Below are 6,409 nucleotides of genomic sequence, written 5' to 3'. Positions count from 1 at the left end.
CATATACACGAAATTGCAAGAAAATATTTCTCCGCTTCTTTAAAAAAAACAAAATATACAAATTAAATGGCAGATATTTACTCCAAACAGCAATGTACAATGTATTTCTGAAACCTATTAAAAAGAAAGAAAAACATGTAAAGTATTTTCTTTCTCCATCTCCTTATAAGAGTCTCATAGGAAAATCGCAATTTATTGGAGGGATGGTCGACGAGTTTTCCGACCAAATTTAGACTATAAATGTAACTATACATTTGCTTGAAAATGTATATGTTTCTAAATGATTTTGAATACTTGAAAATGCCGCTGAAATTCCTCTCATTTATGTGCAACACCGACAGCTAAAATATTCTGGTGATAATTTTTGATAATAAATTCATTCCGTGCTTGTTTACGAGTGTTTCAAATTGATTAATTGATTGATTGTATGTTTTACGTCCCATTCGAGAATTTTTCACTCATATAGAGACGTCACCATATACCGGTGAAGGGCTTTTTTGACCTTTACTCGGCACTCAGGGCCATTGAGCAGTGAGGGATCTTTATCGTGATAACGCCTGCCGTGACACGGGGTCTCGGTTTTTAAGGTCTCATCCGAAGGACCCGCAACTTTCACTTCAAAGTGCCGAGCGCATGGCGAAGGAACAGTTGCTACCCATTTTTTTTTATCGACTTAGGTCAGTCGAGGCCGAGATTCGAACTCACGACTTCCCGATCACGAAGCGAGCGCTCTATACCGACTGAGCTACCGTGAACGGTACTGTTTCAAATTGAAGATTGGCTGTTAGTGACTGTGCTTTAATTCTAAAAACTGCACTCGGAAAATAAAGATGTTATTTGTTTATTGCGTCGATAAATATTTCCTTATTGAAAACATAATTATTTATTAAAGTTATAGATAAAACATCTCAAAAATATTGAATACTAGAATTCTCACTAAATTGTTTTTAGTATATCTCTTTTTTTCATATTCATAAGCGATTTATTAATTTACGTTTCGTAGAAAGGATTTTACAAGAAATACATTAATGGAGTGTGTAAGATATTTACACAATCGCTACGAGCGTCCAGTATTTATTAATGATAAATGAAACTTAGACTATATATTACATACTGTTTTGAACAGTCTACAGCTGTGTATTATACATTTTTAACACTTCACATTCATCGCGCTGTGCAGCATATCGGCATCATGTTTGTAACAACGCCATGTGACAAAACTCTATGTCAATGAAATGAGCACTCGTAGAGTTAATGTCCTTTTGTCAGAGATAATTGGTAAATATACATTTTGAGTATAAAAATATAATATTTGTCTTCTTCGTTTGATGATAAAACATTCGGTGCTATCCTTTCATCTCTGATTTTCATATACGTAATTTATAATGCATTGCAACAAAAATTTGTCTTTTCTGTTGATCTCACAATATGTATAATTTGTAAATATTACTTATTTAAAATAAAATTTTCATACTTTTCTTCTTCGGATTAAAAATATGTCATTAAACCCCAAAAGTATTTTGGACTATTGTTAAAATGCTTTAAAATGCTTCTATATTTTTTTTACGGACGTTTAATGCTTTACACAATCCTTTACTTGTTTATGTACGATATTAACAACCACGCAAAACGAGTTTAGAGAAAAAAAAATATCCACAGCACTGTTGTGTTAGTTGAAAAGGACTACTGAAAATAACTGCCCGTAATTTTTCTGCTATTTCTAAGATAAATAATTCAACAGCCCAAGAAAGAAAATACAGTGTATTAATCTCAAGTTTATATAAATAAATCTTCATGAATGTATACAACATTTTTTACTCTGTTTTTATGTGGTTCTCATTAAGTTGCTAAGCAGTCAAATCGGCAACACGCGCACATCTTTACATAAACTATTTCTTACTAGTTTCCTAATACAAATAAATTACACTGTTTGCTGAACAATTCATCGGCGCTATTCCTATCCATTGCTAATAACGTTTAATTAAGGTTTTTTGCATTTTTCGCCATATCTTGCGCACTGCACACACAATTTTAAAGCACAATATTCCGAGAAATTAGTTTTCCTATTTGAGTGGATTCGTTGAAAACACAGCCACCACGTGCCCTATATGTACGTACAGCCGCAAACTGCCTTACCTTGCGAATTATTTACATCATATTTTTATCCATATTATAAGTATAGAGTACCACAAAAGTATAGACAGTCCATGAATGCATTCCAGTCTGTTACTAATTGATACAGAGATGCGAAAATCAACTTCATTGATAGCTCTCTGCATGGTGCAAGGGTGATAATAGGAAGACTTGTTTTTAGTTACACTGCCTGAAATAAGGGTCTATAAGAAGAAATAATAGTTTATATGGATATAAGTTATATAGAACGTACATATGTAAGTACATTGTAAATCAATTTTATGCGAAATTTTCTACTAAATAACTCAATTCCAGTTTGAGTTTTAAATACGTATTAAAATCACATCTGAGTTTTAAAAATATGTACTTATTCAATCACTACATTACATGTACATGACATATAATAAACTGTTTTTAATTTTAAGTATTTGCGCCATAAATGCAGCAATTGTTAGCTGCATGGTACACAACTGATGAATGTCGACACGATATAATGTATAGAGATAAGCATGACAAGAACCGCCCTTATCTATTAACAGTGGATTTTCCTACAATGTACATGCATATCTTTACCTTACTCATTGACTCCTATTATTAGAACTGCACGTAACTCAGTATTATACTAAAATAGCCGAAAGAGAGTCGGGGATTTCCAGTTGTATATTTTTAGAAAAGCCAGTGGAGTTATCTAACTTGCTTAGTGGCGCTGGATCGCGAACGGAAGTAGATTTAAGATGACAGTAAGCGCTCTGCGCTGCGCTTAAAAATGAGAAAAAGTTTAATATGCAATTTATGTACGACTTGTCTAATTTTAGGAACTCTTTTGTTAAAGGAAATAATTCAGACCTCCTCTCGCTTCGTTTTATGTTTTGAAGCCAAAACGTGTTTTCATAATAAACTTTCATCCTGTTAGGGGGTTTCCATTTGTTATTGGCGCTGTGATAGCTCATTAACCAATTTTAACAAATTAACACAAAGATAAAAGTTAGTAAAAATATTTAAGAATGAACCAGTAAATGAGCATTAAAGGATAAGAAAGCACAAATATAAGGCCAACAATAAAGGACCGACTGCTCATGTGCTGTTGGTCCACTAATAAATAAGATGGACCCAGGTTTTATCCTGCATACGCTTTTCACTGAAGCTGTTCAGCATTCTTTTAAATTAAAACTAGCTACTTTTTGTATTTGTAGACAACAAAGAGTTCTTTAGACAGGTGGGCTACAAAAGTGAACAAAAGCATCTTAAAAAGACACGCAGATTTAGAAAATCTTGAAGTAAGTCATTTGATGGAGGAGATTCGGAACTTCAAAGAAACCTTAAGTAGTAGAAAAAGAATTATTCCAGGTATGTTGTTCTTACAATATAATATACAATATATATATACAATATCCACAAATTTAATCTTAAGGCTAGCCATTTTTGAAAAGCATAGAAGCATAGTATTTTTTCTGTTTCTTTCAGAACTGTTATGCAAACATTTTTAAGATACTATAATGTTTGGAATATCAGTCTTGTAATTGAATTTAAGCAAAAGGAGCTAATTAATGATTGTATCATTTTAATTTTTTTTTAATTTAATTTTTTTATATACACTAGTAGTTCCTCCTCCACAAGTCTTGGAGACAATTTGGGGCATCATGCACCTAGAGTTTCAGACATACATCAGAGAGGTTCTGTATCATTATGGACTTTCCCAAGGTCAGAATTATTCTTCTCCATAGGTAACTGTTTCACAAATCTCTTCTGATTCTATGCCTTATGTAATTTAACTTTAAAAGGAAAATTAAAAAAATTAAAATTAAAAAAAAAAAAATTAACATATTATATATGTCTTTGTACGATTTATTCAATCAGTATCAAAACCAGGACAATAGCAGCTTTGCTGAAAGCATATCAGAATGTTATAGCATATCCCCAAGACGATCTCCACGGTTGCTGAAATCATCGACCCCTAAACATGTAAAATCACCAAGCCAAGTCGTGAAAAGCACTGCATCGAAGAGATCATTATTTCCTTCAAAGTTGAGGTAATTTTATTGCTCAGGGCCATCGCTCTTCTCAAATTAAGACCAAATTTTTGAACAGTTTCCAACAAAATGGGGTTATTTTTTTCCAATTTTATAATAAAGTATTCTGAAATTCATTTATAAATTTGTTATACCCCCGCTTGGGATGGTATATAGTGATCGGATGTCCGTCCGTCCATCTGTTACGCTTTGGGTTACATATCTCTTATCCGCAACTCCTCTAATACCACTGAATGAAATTTCATGAGATTTTCATAGAATCTTTGCTACATAGTGGCATTGTGAATCTTTGCTACATAGTGGCATTGTGCACCCCCTATTTCACTTTTTGATCCGACACATATTTTGGGTTTCCCGTAGCAAAATATGGACACAACTATTCTTTTTATAATACTAAAGGGTACCCAACTCTTATTCGCGACTCCTCCAATACCACTGATTAAAATTTAATGATACTTTCACAGATTCTTTATTACATAATGCCATTGTGACCTCCTATTTTACTTTTTGATCTGACACTTATTTCGGGTCCCTCAAACCAAAACATGGCTTTTGCCATTATAAGCATGCTGGAGTGGGGGTTTATTTATTGAGCTTAGTTCTCACAGTACCCCTAGTTTAACTTACTTTTGCCCCAACTGGCCTGCCGCTTACTCAATGCAGACCTGTCACCGGAATAACTTAGGTCTTGTTGACATTTTAGTGAAACTTTTAATATCTGTTTTCCAAACTGTCACAACATAACATACATTGCTCATGAAGAGCAATCCTTCTAAACGGGGTCAGTTATATAACGACATTGCTCGTGCAGAGCAATGATAGGTAAACAAACATTGCGTAAAAATAAAAACAGAAGAATACTTTAAGATACCGTTGCACTTTACTTAGAATAAGGTCAACTGCTAACCTAGACGCATGTTCATTTCCTGCTAAGTTGTCATATTTTTTTCTAAACGTTGCATTTGTTGTTCTTGCCATCATTGATGTAGCACTAATGTCTGTTCTTGGAGATTTAACACCCGCTAACTTTGACTTGTATTTTTCTTTCCATTGGTGAACACAACTCATTGTCACACAAAGGAGATATCTTTATGAAATAAAAATCTTAAAACATATTTACTAATTTAGTCACTTTCATGACCATAGTAGTCAAAATGTATATTCCTGAGACCTGTACTCGGATAAAGCAAGGATCAGATTGAACTTTTTGCGGAGCTGATTTCCAAGCACCCTCACACCCACGGCCAATGTGAGAGGTTTAATAGGACATTACATGACTTACTTCGAACACTCCAGCCAGAACGGAAACGACAAAGGCCGCAACATTTACCTGAGTTGCTGTTCACAAACAGTTATATTATCCATGCTTCTGCTAGATTCACAGCTTTATATTTAATGGTGGGTAGACATCCTAGGCTTCCAATGGGGAACCGGAGTGAGTTATCTTGCAACGTGAGAGGTCGCCACAGGAAAATGCGGCCCAACACAAAACAGCTGATAATGGAATCTCTTCATCTTATCAGTATTCTTGAAGAAAGCGAACGTGTTTTATATTGCCATAAGTGGAAATTGTACGCAATGGCAACTAATTTTAGTTCAATGACTGTTCCGAAAGGAACTCGAAAAATTTGGTGCAAGAAAATCGGGACAAAAAAGAGAGCTTGTAGAAAGGTACGTAGTTTTACATAGTAATGATTCGTATCTGTTTTACCTAAAATACTGACGCGATTAATCAAATCAGTATGAAGCAAGGGCGCGGTATGAAAAAGACAATTACGAGGGTTGTTAGAAAAGTTCGCGGACAAGTTCTATTGTGAGCGTGCTATTTGTATGAAACCGGTTAAAATTTCCAGATAAAAACTTTACATATTTTCCAATAAATATGCAAATATTTGTTGTTTTCCGGTGATCCTTAAAAAATATACAGCTATATTATTTTGATAAAACATGCTTCACGGAGCATGCTACTTTTTCGCACGTATACATTACATAGACTTTTTATTGAAATTAAAAATTGCACAGTTGTAGCGCAGAAAGAATTATGATATTTTACCTGTCGCTACAGTATTCATAAAACGTCACTTGCCGAAATTTTGAATTAAATTGGAGGTTGTATGACTGTTTTATAGCCATTTACAAATAATCAACGTGTAAAAACAAAGCCAAGAATGGGAACGTCATTGAACGTCATGGAGCACCGAGCTACTAAGAAATTATGTTTGCAGACAGGAAAATGTCTAAAAATA

Source organism: Saccostrea echinata, unplaced genomic scaffold (genome assembly GCF_033153115.1).
Source record: "Saccostrea echinata isolate AGI-Se365-2 ecotype Australia unplaced genomic scaffold, CSIRO_AGI_Sech_v1 ptg000033l, whole genome shotgun sequence".
NCBI lineage: Eukaryota > Metazoa > Mollusca > Bivalvia > Ostreida > Ostreidae > Saccostrea > Saccostrea echinata.
Note: the sequence above shows the minus strand (reverse complement) of the source record.